General features: G+C 47.0%; 1 protein-coding gene across 1 annotated transcript in view; it reads left to right on the top strand.

Moving 5' to 3' along the window:
- Nucleotides 1–16,200, top strand: part of GMFG (glia maturation factor gamma) — a 45,457-nt gene that overhangs the window by 4,942 nt on the left and 24,315 nt on the right. The window lies entirely within an intron of this gene.

Below are 16,200 nucleotides of genomic sequence, written 5' to 3' on the forward strand. Positions count from 1 at the left end.
TTGGTCACCTAGCAAGTCGTAATTAAGACAGTAACTCCTATTTAAGGCAGGGTGACTACACAGTAAAAGTCAGTTAAATTATAATTAAAGGCAAAACTTTTTTTTTTTTGGAGTGGAGAAGGATTATAACACGTTAGGTTTTTGATTGCTCTCTGTGCCCCCATTAAGTAGATTAACCCTCTCTATATGTCCTGTTTACCATTATCATTGAAAGTGAAAATAAAACAAAGACCCAAATTTTGGGTTGTCCCCAGAGCAGAGGAGAAATCTCACAATTGGGACACTATCGCTGGTGACCTTGGGGTCTCCAAACAAATTTGTGAAGTGAAAGTAAATCTTCGCAATGAGACTTAGATGGGGCGAAAAAAAGTTTCACATGGGTTATAACTATCCTTTGCTCTATCCAAAATAAAAAAAAAAAAAAGTTTTGCCTATAGGTCTACTTTAAACAAAATACTCCTATGATAAACTCAGACAAACCAAGCTGCAAGTCAAAATGATAACTAGAACAATAGATATAGGTAGCTTTTAGTAATTTAAAGATCTTAACTTTGCTATATAAATTGAGCATGGTCATACCCCCTTCTGTCTTATTATTGGTCGGTGTTGCTGACTGTTACATTGGTGGGCAACAGGGCCAAGCTTAACTTTTGCAGGAAAACTTGAAATGTTGCAAGTAACTTTACCTGCTTATGGGGTCGATTCACCAAAGGATTTTGCATACGATATAAAGGTCATGTGCCCTATTTTTCACAAATATCACATGAGATAATAAAAGAGTCAATTCATCAAAGTAAAATATCAAATGTGAGGTACATTTCATTTATGTACAGCATTGCATGACTGCGCAATTGTCAAAGTATCGCAGCGCCGTATCTCAAAAAATAGCCTGGTCAGGAAGGGGACCAGAATAAGAGATAAGTCATTAAAATTAGTTCACTAAGCCCTGGTTCACAACAATGTGATTTGTCATGCAATTTGACAGTTCAAAATCGCATGACAATTCGCACCCTATTTGCGACAGAACCGTTCAAATCGTTGCAATTCAAGTTACGGCGACTTTGAAAAAGGTTCCTGCACTACTTTCCTGTGATTTCATTGCGACTTGCATTGACTTCTGTTAAATGGAATCGCAAGCCTCAATGAAATAGTATGTCAAAATTTCACTGATCGGTGGCTTTCACACTGAAGTAGCACGATTTCAAAGCCGCATTGGTGTGAACCAGGGCTAAAGAACACACACAGTTGTTATTTATTATCTGGCAATAGGCAGCCGGTATTTTAGCAATATACATACTAACAATGAGAGGAGCGCTGCTCTGGCCAGTAAATTAAAAGTATATAATGTGTCAGTGTGGAAATGTTCTTCCCGGAGCTCAGGAATGAAAATTAATTGAATGAAAGCACACTAGAATGTTTTCACAGTTTCATAATATTTTTGTGTGCATATATTTCTTCCTCTGGTGCAGTATTAGTATTTATGTAGAAAAAAAAATTGCAAAAAAAAACCCCACGCCAAAAATAACGCTAAATTTAAACTATAAATATTGCAATGCATAAATATTTAATACGTTCGGTAAACAACGCAGTTTTATAGTGAATTGACTACTTTTGAAATAAATACCGCATGAGTTCTTTCAACTCAAAAATGAATGCGATATTTATCTCTTGGTAAAGTGACCCCTGTGTTTCTGGATCTTCTGATCATTTTAAAATGTAATTTTCACTTAACCACTTGCCCTCCAGCTGTACACTCACTACTTTACATTGTAGCAAAGTGTCATTTCTTCAGTGTTGTCACATGAAAAGATATAATAAAATATTTACAAAAATGTGAGGGATGTACTCACTTCTGTGAGATACTGTATCTCTTTTATTCTGGTCCCCTTCCTGACCAGGCCTTTTTTTGTGATATGGCGCTGCAATACTTTAACTGACAATTGCGCTGCTGCAATGCTGTACATGAATAAAATTCATGTAATTTTTTCTCCCCACAAATAGTTTTCTTTCGGTGGGATTTGATCATCTCTGCAGTTTTTATTTTTTGAGTTATAAACAAAGAATGACAATTTTGAAAAATATTTTTGACTTTTTGCTATAAAACATATCCAATAAAAAATTGCCATCATAAATTTAGGCCAAGATGTATTCTGCTACATGTCTTTGTTAACAAAAATCCCAATAAGTGTATATTAACTGCTTTATGTGAAAGTTATAGTGTCTACAAATGGCGGTATATATACTGGAATATTTATTTTTGTACCAGTAATGTCCATGCTGACAGAATAGAGATCTGCGTTGTTTACATACAGATCTCTCCCCTCTCAGCTATACTGATGATTAGAGATGAGCGAATCGAACATGACGAAGTGGAATTCGTTCCGAAGATTTGGAAAAATTCTATTCGCGACGAATCCGAAGATTAGCAAACTTCGGATGCACGAATCGAATTTTCCCAAAAATGGCGGCGACATGTGTGGCCACGGAGAAAATGGACAGAAAAGATGGGGCGGGGATCTCTGGGAAGGCGCGCAGACAAGGCGCGCTGACCCATAATGCATTCATGACATGTGATCGCATTAGCCAATCAGCAGCCAGCCAGCACTATAAATCGCGGCCATCTTAGAATTCTCCATTAGCCTCCGGTCATTCAAGAGAGACAGACCTGTGTGTATTAAGGGACAGAGTTAGGGCCACAGAGACTTTAGGGCCACAGAATCGTTACTCAGGGACACAGAATCGTTGCTCAGGGACACAGAATCGTTACTCAGGGACACAGAATCGTTACTCAGGGACACAGAATCGTTACTTAGGGCCACAGCTATCAAAGAATCGAAAATTTAAAGTGACATACACCCTTTTTTTTTTTGGTGGCTGTCGTGCACAGTTGGTGCTGCAGTTTGCCGATTGTGCTAAATAAACTGACTTTCTGCTTCACAACCACTATTGTACGTTCAAAGAGTTAGATCCATTTACACGCCGGGTGGCGGTAATATTTTTTGGGTGATTAGTGCATTCCAGTGACATAAACGTACAGTTTCCAGCCAACGGCAAGCTGCAATTGACCGATTGTGCTAAATAAACTGACTTTCTGCTTCACAACCACTATTGTACGTTCAAAGAGTTAGATCCATTTACACGCCGGGTGGCGGTAATATTTTTTGGGTGATTAGTGCATTCCAGTGACCTAAACGTACAGTTTCCAGCCAACGGCAAGCTGCAATTGACCGATTGTGCTAAATAAACTGACTTTCTGCTTCACAACCACTATTGTATGTTCAAAGAGTTAAATCCGGTTTTATTTTTGGGGTGCTTATTGAATTAAAGAGTATGTCAGACAACACGCAGAGGAGTGGCAGAGGAGGCAATGTTTCAGGAGCGAGCAGACGTGGCAGCAGAGGAAGGGGTCGAGGCAGCACTAGTCGCAGCCAGAGGCCAGTGCTCCCGGTGTCATCCAGCGGTCGTGTCTCCACCGACAACCCTGCCGTCATCGATTGGTTGACTCGGTCGTCTTCCTCTTCCCAGGTCACCTCTGACACCTACAGCCAACGGTCGGTGGGTACGTCAGACACAACCGTTAGTTGGCATGGCCCGGGAGCAAGCCCACTGAAATCACGTGTCCTCGACCTGCCCCTGTCCTTTGGTGTTCCCTCACCAAGCGAAGTATCGCATGCTGTGGGCTCAGCCCCACTGTACAGTGAGGAAGAGCTAACAGAGGGCGGTCAGGAACGGGGGGAGACATCCACCTCTTCAGCAGCCAGGCGAAGAAGTACTGGCGAGGAGAGTGGCTCGGTAGCCGGTCTAGAGACAGGTCTGTCTCCTGACCCACACGCAGCCGAGGGGGCTAGTAGTGACGCGGAGACCCTAATTGATGATGATGAGGCTGATCGCACTTGGCAGCCTCGTCGTCATCAGGCTATTGCTTCCGCATCATCAGGAGAAGAGGGTGCCAGCTTGCCAGCGAGCAAAACAGTCGGTGGGTTGCCCAGGAGGCCGCAGGGTCGCAGCAGTGTCAGTGGAGCCAAACGGCCACGGAGTAGAGCACCAGCTCCACTGCAGCCTACCACCACGGCCAGTAGTGGTGCCGGTGTGCACGGAGGAAGTAGCAGTCAGCCAGTGAGGAGTAGCGGGGGCAAAGTTTCCTACTCGGCGGTGTGGCAATTTTTCGTCAAGCCGCCCGAGGAAGTAAACGTAGCCATATGTCGACTATGTGGCCAGAAAGTCAAGCGTGGCCAGGGGGCCAATGTTGGAACTACAGCGTTGCGTCAGCATATGCAGCGTCGCCATTCGGTGGCCTGGGAAAACCGTGATAAAGATACGGCGGTTCTGCCTGCCCCAGCCCCCGCTCCATCACCCGCTCCGTTACTTGCTCCGTCACCCGACGTCAATCGCCCTCTATCAGCCAGTCAAGGCTCCAACACCTCTGCTGAGGGGAGTTGTCGCTCGTTGGCATCTTCCGCTCGTTCAGATGCTCCTTCTCCTGCTACTCCTCTTCACGGATTCCGTCAGCAGTCTTTCTTGGAATCCGTTTCCAAGAGACAACAGTTTGCGAGCACGCACCCGACGGTGCAAAAGCTGAACGTCCTCCTGTCCAAGTTGCTGGTGCTGCAGTCCCTCCCTTTCCAAGTGGTGGACTCAGCACCTTTCCGAGAAATGATGGCTTGTGCCGAGCCGCGGTGGAGAGTGCCAAGCCGGCATTTCTTCGCCAAAAAGGCAGTGCCAGCCCTGCATTCACATGTAGAAGAGATGGTGGGCCAGTCTTTGAGCATGTCGGTCTCTGCCAAAGTGCACGGCAGCGCCGACGTGTGGAGCTGTAACTACGGTCAGGGACAGTACATGTCATTTACGGCCCACTGGGTGAACGTGGTGCCGGCACAGCCGCACCAGCAACTTGGACAGGTCACGCCGCTTTTGCCTCCACGTTTGCACGTCCTTGGTCCAGCAAAGATGTCCGCCTCTACCACCTCTTCTTCCGCCGTGTCCTCAGCCGCCACCCCCGTGCCAAGTCCCATTACCCGACCGGCATATCACATGTGCAGGGCGCAACGGTGTCACGCTGTGCTGCACCTGGTATGCCTTGGCGAACGTAGTCACACAGGGGAGGAACTTCTGAGTGTAATGAACAGAGAAATCGACAGATGGCTGTCTCCGCGCAAACTGAAAATCGGAACCATGTTGACCGACAACGGAAAGAACATGGTGTCTGCTCTGCGTCAAGGAAGGTTGTGCCATGCGCCATGCATGGCTCACGTGTTCAATCTGGTTGTCAAGCGGTTCCTAAAATCCACCATCCCACTGCAAGACATCCTTAAAATGTCACGTAAACTTTGCATGCATTTCAGCCATTCCTACACCGCAAAGCACACCCTCCTTGAGCTGCAGCGGCAGAACGGAATTCCACAGCATCGCCTGATCTGCGACGTTGCAACAAGGTGGAATTCAACCCTACATATGTTAGACCGCCTTTACGAACAGCGAAAGGCCTGATGTTACAAGCGGATAAAGGTACTCCCCTGTGTAACTTAGATGTCAGCCATTGGCAGCTCATGCGTGACACCTGCCGCTTGCTCAGGCCCTTTGAGGAGGCCACACTATTCGTGAGTTGGCAGGACTATGGGATGAACGACGTCATTCCTCTGTTGCACGTCCTGGAACAAATGCTGTTAACAATGGCTGGTCAGGGTGCGGTAGACGTGGCGCACAGATCTCAACGCCACATGACCCCTGTGGGGGCAGGACAGGAAGAAGAGGAGGAGGTAGAGGAGGACATTGGTGCTCAGGAATTATTGAGTGAAATGGGTGGTTTTTCCACTCAGCGGACAGGAGTGGAGGAGCAGGAGCATCTGGTAGAGGAGGAGGAGGAGACAGAGGACCCAGACGCACCGTGGCAGTATGCTGTGGAGATGGAGGCAGGGAGTCCCTCGCATTCCTTGGCACAAATGGCCCATAGCATGCTCGGTTGCTTGCGTAGCGACAGCCGAATAATAACCATCAGACAGAGGGATGACTTTTGGCTGTCCACCTTGTTGGACCCTCGCTACCGTTCAAAAATGGTGGCCTTTTTCACACCTGCTGAGAGGGAGGCCAAAATAAAGTACTATAAAAACCACCTATGTAGTCAGTTGGTCTCTGCCTTTCTGCGCCAACGTCCATCCTCAGACACTGTGGGCCCTGTGCGCTCGCGGGAATTGCTTTGTATATCTGTCGCCTTAGGGGCCGCTGTCTGGCGACATAATTTTTTGTCACTGTGTAGACATCTATTTATAGGCCGATGTTTGACCACAAAAATATATTTAGTAATAACCTAGCCGTTCAGGCCGCTCCCTGAACACCTCGGGAATTGCTTTGTATATCTGTCGCCTTAGAGGCCGCTGTCTGAACAGCTCATGAATTGCTTTCTATATGTGTCGCCTTTGAGGCCGCTGGCTGGACAGCTGATGAATTGATTTGTATATATGTACTTATTGTCCGCTGTCCGGACAGCTCATGAATTACTTTTTGTATATAGCCTTCCAAACCACTCTCAGAATAAGTCATGATATTCATGCTGTGTATAGCCTTATAGGCCAATGGTCAATCAAGTCATGATTGTTATAGTGTGTATAGCCTTATAGGCCACTGTCTTTACAACTTTATAATTCCATGCAGTATATAGCCCAATCGGCCACTTTCTGGCATCCAGTTGCTGTAGCCCCCATCACCACACTGTGCCACGGGCCCCTGTACCGCCTTCTCATACTGCTGCCAGATCCATCCTCTGCCATGTGCGTCTTTGTCGTCTGCTCATGCTGCTGGGTTCCAGTTTTAAACCTAGGCCTGTGTATGGCTTCCGAATACTGCTGCCTCCACCGCCACCCTGCGCCATGTGCCTCTGTCATCTGCTCACACTGCTGACGGCTTCCACTTTTTAAACTAGTCCTGTGTATGTCTTCCGAATACTGCTGCCTCCACCGCCACCCTGCGCCATGTGCCACTTTCGGGTCTCCTCACACTGCTGCCAGGTCCATACTGATTCATGGCCCCCTGTACCGGCTCCTCATGAACGTGGTTCAGCGGGTTTGCATCACTTAACGGCAAATCGTTGACAAATGCTGGGACGTTCAGTGTTGTGCGCATTAAGCCAGACACCAAAGGGCAGCACAGACCTGTTATTACTCGCTCAAGAATGGCTGAACAAAACCAGTCTCTACCACAAATTGGACCCAGACCTGCCCAGGGTCTCGTAACTAGATTGCACGGAGGAGTAGAGTCCGTTATCGGAATTAAATAGACAAAACGCCACACCAAAAAGAGTGGCCATTTCCAACACTTATTCCAGAAAGAGGAACAACCCGTTTCATATACGGCCCGTAGACGTTTCACGTCTGCCACATTCAGTCGATTTAAGACGCAAGCTCCACTTCCTGTGGTCTCTGACCGTCGATATACCTTTAAGTGTCAGCTTTGAAGCTATATTCCCTCCAGAGCACTGACACTGGTGCCCTTCCGTCAACATGCCTTTAAGTTTCAGTTTTCAACCATATTCCCCACAGAAGCCAAACTCTTGGGTATCCCAGAAGCTGCTCAGCGGGTCAGGGCAATAAAGCTCCCGGTTCGCAGGTTGTTCCGTCTTATGGATGGAAGTACGACGGTATATGATCTTCTTCGCACCCACGGCATTACCTCATAAAATTTCTGCATTGCATCTGCAATGCACAACGCTGACTTCCCGGATCGCCACTCAGCCATTGGACTCTTGATAGTCGTCTCCCCACACTGCTGCTGGGGGGACTTTTTAACCTAGGCCTGTGTATGGCCTTCAATTGAAGCTGCTTCCGCTCCGCCACTCTGCCATTGGACTCTTGATAGTCGTCTCCCCACGCTGCTGCTGGGGGGACTTTTTAACATAGGCCTCTGTATGGCCTTTAATTGAAGCTGCTTACGCTCCGCCACTCTGCCATGGGCCTCTTGGGTATCCCAGAAGCTGCTCAGCGGGTCAGGGCAATAAAGCTCCCGGTTCGCAGGTTGTTCCGTCTTATGGATGGAAGTACGATGGTATATGATCTTCTACGCACCCACGGCATCACCTCATAGAATCTCTGCATTGCATCTGCAATCACAACGCTGACTTCCCGAATCGCCACTCAGCCATTGGACTCTTGATAGTCGTCTCCCCACACTGCTGCTGGGGGGACTTTTTAACCTAGGCCTGTGTATGGCTTCAGAATAATGCTGCCTACACCGCCACCCTGCGCCATGTGCCTCTGTCGTCTGCTCACGCTGCTGCCAGGTCCATACTGATTCATGGCCCCCTGTACCGGCTCCTCATGAACGTGGTTCAGCGGGTTTGCATCACTTAACGGCAAATCGTTGACAAACGCTGGGACGTTCAGTGTTGTGCGCATTAAGCCAGACACCAAAGGGCAGCACAGACCTGTTATTACTCGCTCAAGCATGGCTGAACAAAACCAGTCTCTACCACAAATTGGACCCAGACCTGCCCAGGGTCTCGTAAGTAGATTGCACGGAGGAGTAGAGTTCGTTATTGGAATTAACTGTGAGGGACTTTTAAACCTAGGCCTGTGTATGGCCTTCAATTGAAGCTGCTTCTGCTCCGCCACTCTGCCATTGGACTCTTGATAGTCGTCTCCCCACGCTGCTGCTGGGGGGACTTTTTAACATAGGCCTCTGTATGGCCTTCAATTTTAGCTGCTTACGCTCCGCCACTCTGCCATGGGCCCCTGTACCGCCTCCTCATGCTGCTGCCAGGCCCGTAATCTGCCATGGGCCCCCGTACCGACTCCTCATGCTGCTGCCAGGCCCGTAATCTGTCATGGGCCCCTGTACCGCCTCCTCATGCTGCTGCCAGGTCCAGAGTGTGTCATGGGTCCCTGTACGGCCTCCCATTGCTGCTGTCTCCATCGCCACACTCTGCCATGTGCCACTTTCAGGTCTCCTCACACTGCTGGTGGGTTCCATTTTGTCATAGGGTGCTGTATGGCCTCCCATTGCTGCTGCCTCTACCGCCACACTGTGGCTCCACACTCTGGTTTTGGCCCCGTGACTGCCCAAATGAGTGAAGTGTGCGGTGATTCTAAGATCGACGGCACTCATCTGCATGTCATACTGACTGACAGTATTATTTCTCTTCCCCAGCAGACTCCAAGGGCATTTAAATTAAAGGTACAGTGTTCTGCACTAATATAAAGGCTCTCTGAAGCCTAGAAACACCCTTTTTATAAGTTAAATTCGCAGCGAATATATTCGGCTCGAAGCGAATTTATTCGGCGAATTCTGCGAATCAGCCGAACCGAATTTTTGAATAATTCGCTCATCTCTACTGATGATCACCGAGTCCCTGCTTAAAATTGCTGGCCAGAACCCGGTGATTGATCAGCGACTTATAGCAGGACTACGGGACTGCGGCAGGCAATCTGACACTGGATGGGAACTGACTAACTGCCACTGACATCCCAGTGACACCAATGCAGTGATCAGTGCTAATAAAAAGCACTGACACTTACTAATGGCACTGAGCAGGAAGGGTTAACATCTGGGGCACTCAAAGGGTTAACTGGTGTGTTGTGTTGTGCTTAAACTATGTGCTGTTTCACTAGGGATACAGGCTGCTTTCCCTTTCACTGCTGTGCAGAGATACAAAGCAGCATGTCCATACTGACAGAAGAGAGATCTGTGTTGTTTACATACACATCTCTACCCTCTCAGCTTTACTGACGATCACCGAGTCCCTGCTGAAAATTGCCAGCCGGGACCCGGTGATTGACATCCTCAGGAGCCAATAGCAGCGTAGGTAGGATGGCATGCATGCATGTTTACGTGATTTTGCCCAGTGAAGCTGCCCTGTAGCAATACATCTGCTATGGGGTGGCGTGTAAGTGGAAAACCTTTATGTTTGCATTGTTTGCTAAGTTTTGTGACAGTTTTCTTAAAGTGGTTATAAAAGTAAAATGTTTTTCTTTACTGCATTCCCTGCATTAAGGTAAAGAACGTCACACTACTTTTTATGCCCCCCCCTCCCCCAACACCTAACTGACACCTCTCATGACATCTCTCATGATCCAGAGCTTTCCCCAAGAGCAGCGCTGCTCCGCTCTTTCTGGATTCACAGGCTTTACTGAGAGCAACAGGAGCCATAGGCTTTTGCTGTGGTCAGCCTAATCCTGTAAGGAGGGAGCAGGGAATATGGCTGAGCTGTGCTGTGTGTGTCTATGGAAGCACACAGTCCAGCTAAAGAGTGCCCCTCGCATGAGTGCCCCCATAGCACAAGGCTTGCTATGGGGGCACTCGGAAGAAGAAGCAGCTGATCAGGGGCGGACTGACAACTCATGGGGCCCCCGGGCAATAGGGGATCATGGGGCCCCTGTGTCCTTGCCCAAACTTAAAAAAAGCCTAAGAAAAAGGTACCAGGGGCATCCTTTAATAGAGTTGCGACTCACTTAATAATCTGCAATCGGTTGACTTGGGTCTTCCATCGATGTACAGTAATGATCGTCTGTAGCACCAGATGCTGGTGAACCCTGTACCCAAGATTACTACTGTTGCTGTAATTCTCAGTAATATACAATAGGCTCAGTTCACAAGGCTTTCAAATAGTGGTCTCCAAACAGCAGCCAACAGGTTGAATGTGGCCCTATGCTTGCATTTATCCTACCCTTAAAGGATAAATCCACCTTTATACATAAAATAATAAATGCACATTTTTTTGCAGATAAAAAAATGTGCATGTATTATTTTTTGTTTGTGGAGCCTGTTAACCATTGCACCAGCGATCAGCAGATCACTGGTGCCATGCAGAACAACTGCAGACCTGTCAGTATATCTGCTTGCCAGTACAAGATGGACACAGATATACTGACAGGAAGACTCGGCGAACTAACACAGCGTTCCACAGCACCGTGGTAGTTCACTGAAAACTACAAGCCGACTAGCCGACAAAGGCTGTCGACATTTGTTGTTTCTCATTCACAGAACACAGTGAATGAGTGATGCGGCCGGGTGGGTAGAGCCCCATACGGCCATGTTTTTTTAAAATTTGAAGCTAGTGAGGGGGGACAAGATCCACCTCTAGCTGTCAAAGTGGGGGAGCGGGGGCTGGTCTGATCATAACATGTTATACCCTGAATATGGGTGTAACATGTTATGAAAGGTGAACCTCTCCATTAAGGCACTATTTCTCCCACTGACACCAATGATGAGGCACAATTCCTTCAACTGACACCAACTATGGGACACTATTCCTCCCACTGATACCAAGGTTGGTGCACTATTACTCTCGCTTACACCAATGATGGAGCACTATTCCTTCCACTGACACCAACTATGGGACACTATTGCTCTCACTGATACCAAGAATTGTGCACTATTGCCCTCACTGATACCAAGAATGGTGCACTATTGCCCTCACTGACACCAATGATGGGGCACTATTCCTCCCACTAGTACCAACAATAGGGTATTATCAATTCTACTGACACTAATGATGGGACACTATTCCTCTTTCTACTGAACTACTGACCGCAGACACTAATTAATTTTCTTTTGCCCACTGACACCAGGGCATTTTCTACTCCCACTGGCCTCAGTCCAGCCCCCTAAAATCTGAAGGACAGTAGTTTGTCCCTTTGTTTTGAAAGTTTGGAGAGTCCTGCTTTAACAAAAGGATAAGGATTTTATTTTCAGACATCTAATTGTAATTTTCAAATCTCACTGGACTCAGCTTAAAGTGGTTGTAAGATAGTATGCAGAAGGTAAACATTCTATGCGTGAATGTAGATAAATTAGTGAGCGCACTCCAGTGAGCGACAAATGCACTAAAAGGAACCACAAAACCTTTCCAACTGAAATTGACAAAATAGAAGTGCAGCGCTTCTATGCGTGAAGATAACAAAAGCTTTTGTGTGCAGCAGCCCCCCTAATGCTTACCTGAGCCCCATCATGATCCAGCGATGTGGACAAGAGCAGCTGCTCTCTGGGGACTCTTCCTCCTCATTGGCTGAGACAGCAGCAGGAGCCATTGGCTCCAACTACTTATCACAGCCAGTGAGCCAATGAGGAGAGAGCAGAGGGCGGGGCCGAGCTACACTGGTGTGTGAATGGACACAGGAGCGAGCCTGCTTCGGTGCCCCCATAGCAAGCTGCTTGCTGTGAGGGCACTCAGCAGAAGGGAGGGGCGGGAGATCCTAGAAGAGGAGAATTTGGGCGGTTCTGTGCAAAACCACTGCACAGAGCAGGTAAGTATGACATGTTTGTTATTAAAAATATCTGCCTTTTAACAGCTTGCCCGCTGCCCTAAAGCAGAAATACTGCTGCAGGGCTGAGCAAAATCACGTATATATACGTGATTTGCATTTCCGGGTAGGAAGCGCATGCATGCCACCATTCCCATGCCGTCATTAGTGGCTAGGCATGTCAATAAGTGGGTCCCGGCCAGAGATTCCCTGCCACCACCCAGCGATCATCGTGGGTAAACAACACAGGTCTCTCTCTTGCCACAAGGACATGCTGTTTTGTATTCCTCTGCACAGCAAAGAAATACAAAACTGCATGTCTCCAAGCTAAAACCGCACACAGTTAACCCTTTGATCACCCAAAGGTTAACCCCTTCCTGCCCAGTGTCATTAGCACAGCGTCAGTGCTTTTTATTAGCACTGATCGCTGTATTAGTGTCACTGTGGATGTCAATGGCAGTTAGTCAGTTCCACCCAGTGTCAGAATGCCCGCCGCAGTCCCACTATAAGTCGCTGATCGCCGCCATTAGTAGTACTATACAGGGCTTTTTTTCTCAGAGGAAAGGTGGTGGAACTCCCCCACCCAAACCTGGCCACGCCCCCATCAAACCCTAGGACCACCCCTTTAGAGAACAGGAATGCAAGTAAAATTTGGGAGGGGCTTCCGATGACATCATTTCCCGTACATACCATATAAGGGAAATGATGTCATCGGACCCCCGGCTGCCTCTTGCATGATCTGCATGAAACACATGCATAGATATAAAATGACTAATGTACTGACACCAGAAACACATGCATAGATATAAAATGACTAATGTACTGACACCAGAAACACATGCATAGATATAAAATGAATACCGTACTGACACCAGAAACACACGCATAGATATAAAATCAGTACCGTACTGACACCAGAAACACATGCATAGATATAAAATGACTAATGTACTGACACCAGAAACACATGCATAGATATAAAATCAGTACCGTACTGACACCAGAAACACACGCATAGATATAAAATCAGTACCGTACTGACACCAGAAACACATGCATAGATATAAAATCAGTACCGTACTGACACCAGAAACACACGCATAGATATAAAATCAGTACCGTACTGACACCAGGAACACATGCATAGATATAAAATCATGGCAGGCCGTTTGTAAACGTCCAGCATAGATATAAAATCAGTCTAGCATGCATGTGTACCCTGTCTGGTAGATGTGCCTGCTCCTACAGGCTCCCCTAGGGTTGCCACCTTTTCCTCCAAAAAATACCGTCCATCACTGAATTTATCTTTCCTGTTCCTCATGCACAGGAGGGGCGCTCTCGATCGGCGCCGCTGAGCGCTGAGCAATTGCGTTCTGAAATAGTTTAGGTGGGCTCAGGTGGGTGAGGATAGTTTAGGTGGGCTCAGATAGTTTAGGTGGGCACAGGTGGTTGGGATAGTTTAGGTGGGCACAGGCTGGGGAGAGAGTAAAAATTTAGAGCAATACATGATACTGCAGTCAGTGACAGGGAGCCGAGCGCAGCTTACCTACTCCAAGCTGTACGGCCCCTGCGTCCACGCTGTCACTGCCGTTGATGTCGCCGCGCCGCCCCCGATGTTTACACGCCGGCGGGGGGGGGCGGTGAAGCGTGCATAGTGTCCTCGCCCATCGTCCGCGCCCCCGATGTTTACACGCTGGCGGTAGAGGGGGGGGGGGTGAAGCGTGCATGTCCCCGCTCACCGGCTGTGAGCAGCGGCAGTGACAGGTGCCGGGCACGCGCAAGCATGACATAAACAAGCCGCGTCCGGCACCTGTCACTTTCGCTGCTCTGCATAGCTTGTCAGCTCTGCAGAGGCAGTCGGTGAGCGGGGACAAGAAGAAAAAGGTGGCGGAACGCAGTACCGCCGCGTTCCGGCAGAAAGAAAGCCCTGGTACTATATATATATATATATATATATATAAAATTCCAGTATACATACCGACATTTGTAAACGCTGTAACTTTCAACTTTCATGCAAACCAATTAATTTACATGTATTGAGATTTTTTTGTTAGCAAAGACATGTAACAGAATACATTTTGGTCTAAATTTATGATGAAATTTGATTTTTAAAATTTTTTTACTGAACGTGTTTAATAGCAAAAAGTCAAAAATATAGATTTTTTTTTTTTTTCAAAATTGCCGGTTGTTTTTTGTTTACAGCAAAATTTTTTTAAAAAAGCAGAGTCGATCAAATACCACCGAAAGAAAGCTCTATTTGTGGGAAAAAAAAGATATAAATTTAATTTGGGTGCAGTGTTGCATGACTGCACAATTGTCAGTTAAAATAACGCAGCACAGTATCGCAAAAAAATGCCCTGATCAGGAAGGGGGGGGGGGGGGGGGTAAATCCTCTGGAGGGCAAGTTATTTATTTATTTCAGGTACTTACATAGTGCCGTCAATTTATGCAGCGCTTTACATATATATTGTACATTCACATCAGTCCCTAACCCTCAAGGGGTGTACAATCTAAAGTCCCTAACTTACATTCATACACGTACTAGGGACAATTTAGACATGATCCAATTAACCTACCAGCATGTCTTTGGAGTGTGGGAGGAAACTGGAGTACCCGGAGGAAACCCACGCAGGCACAGAGAGAACATGCAAACTCCAGGCAGGTGGTGCCGTGGCTGGGATTCGAACCAATGACCCTAGTGCTGCCAGGCGGAAGTGCTAACCATTTAGCCACTGTGCTGCCCTACAAGTGGTTAATATCACTTGGAATATCTGTCTGAAGAATAATGTTTTAAAAGTTTCAAACTACCTATCATATAAATTACATTTTAGGGCCCCTGGGCCACTATTTAAATGCTACTGATGCATGCTGGCCCTACTGTAGTCAAGTATTAAAAATAGGGCAAAACCAAAAGACCCAATTAAACAAGACTACAGGGGAATTGGACAGTTCCTTTTGAAAACTTTCTGGTAGAACTAACAAACTTGAATGATATTGCTGTAACTGTGTGTAACACATTTGTGGTCTTGACTTCTGCAGAGCTGGCTTAGGTAATCTGTGCCTGCAGTGGTTATGAAATCCCAGTGTATTGTGCTAACAGAGAGAGGACAGAGGTATTCGCAAAGTCTGTAAAAAAAAAAAATCCTCTTATGACTACACATAGAAGGGAACAAAACTAGATGATCATTGTCATCACCTTCCACTGATAAATGAAAAACTCATACTTGATGAAAAGTCAACACGGCCAGGTTGTAAAAGATGATGACAGTTCTCTATGCAGGGATAGATTTTGCAGTCAATACTGCAAGAACATTCACAGTAAAACAGCATTGTTTGCTCTGTATGTCCAAACCTTACAAGACAACAGCAGTGTTGTCAGCCTATGAATGACATCAGAACTAATAGGGATCTTACATGCCCTAAAATGAGTAGAAGGTGAAGACAGGTATCATGTCAGTGCAATGCTAGCACCATCTAGAGGATCCATTCGATTATTACAGCCCTAAGCCACAGCAGCTGTAATTAAAGTACGTATATGTAAACCCCCACCTTATACAACAACCAGGGGCGGACTGACAACTCATGGGGCCGCCGGGCAATAGGGGATCATGAGGCCCCTGTGTCCTTGCCCAAACTCAAAAAAGCCTATGAAAAAGGTACCAGGGGCATCTCATGAGGCCCCCTACTGACCCCGGGCCCTCGGGCAGTGCCCGAGTTTCCAAATGGTCAGTCCGCCCCTGACAACAACCCATTCAGTTTAAAATGGAAAGGAAAGGCAAACATTTGTGTATAGATATTTTTTTTTTTTTTTTTTAAGTGATCACATTCTTTCAGTTCTCAGCTGCATAAGGAGCTGGGGGAGGAGAAACAGAAGCTTGATCAATGGTCTTCCCATTGAATGGCTGTGAGGGGGAGGTGGCAGCAGAAGCTTGATCATTGGAGGAGAGCATGTTAAGTTCTCAGCAGGGGCGGA

Source organism: Staurois parvus, unplaced genomic scaffold (genome assembly GCF_062004578.1).
Source record: "Staurois parvus isolate SC_StPar_1 unplaced genomic scaffold, SC_StPar_1.0 ptg000232l, whole genome shotgun sequence".
Lineage (NCBI taxonomy): Eukaryota > Metazoa > Chordata > Amphibia > Anura > Ranidae > Staurois > Staurois parvus.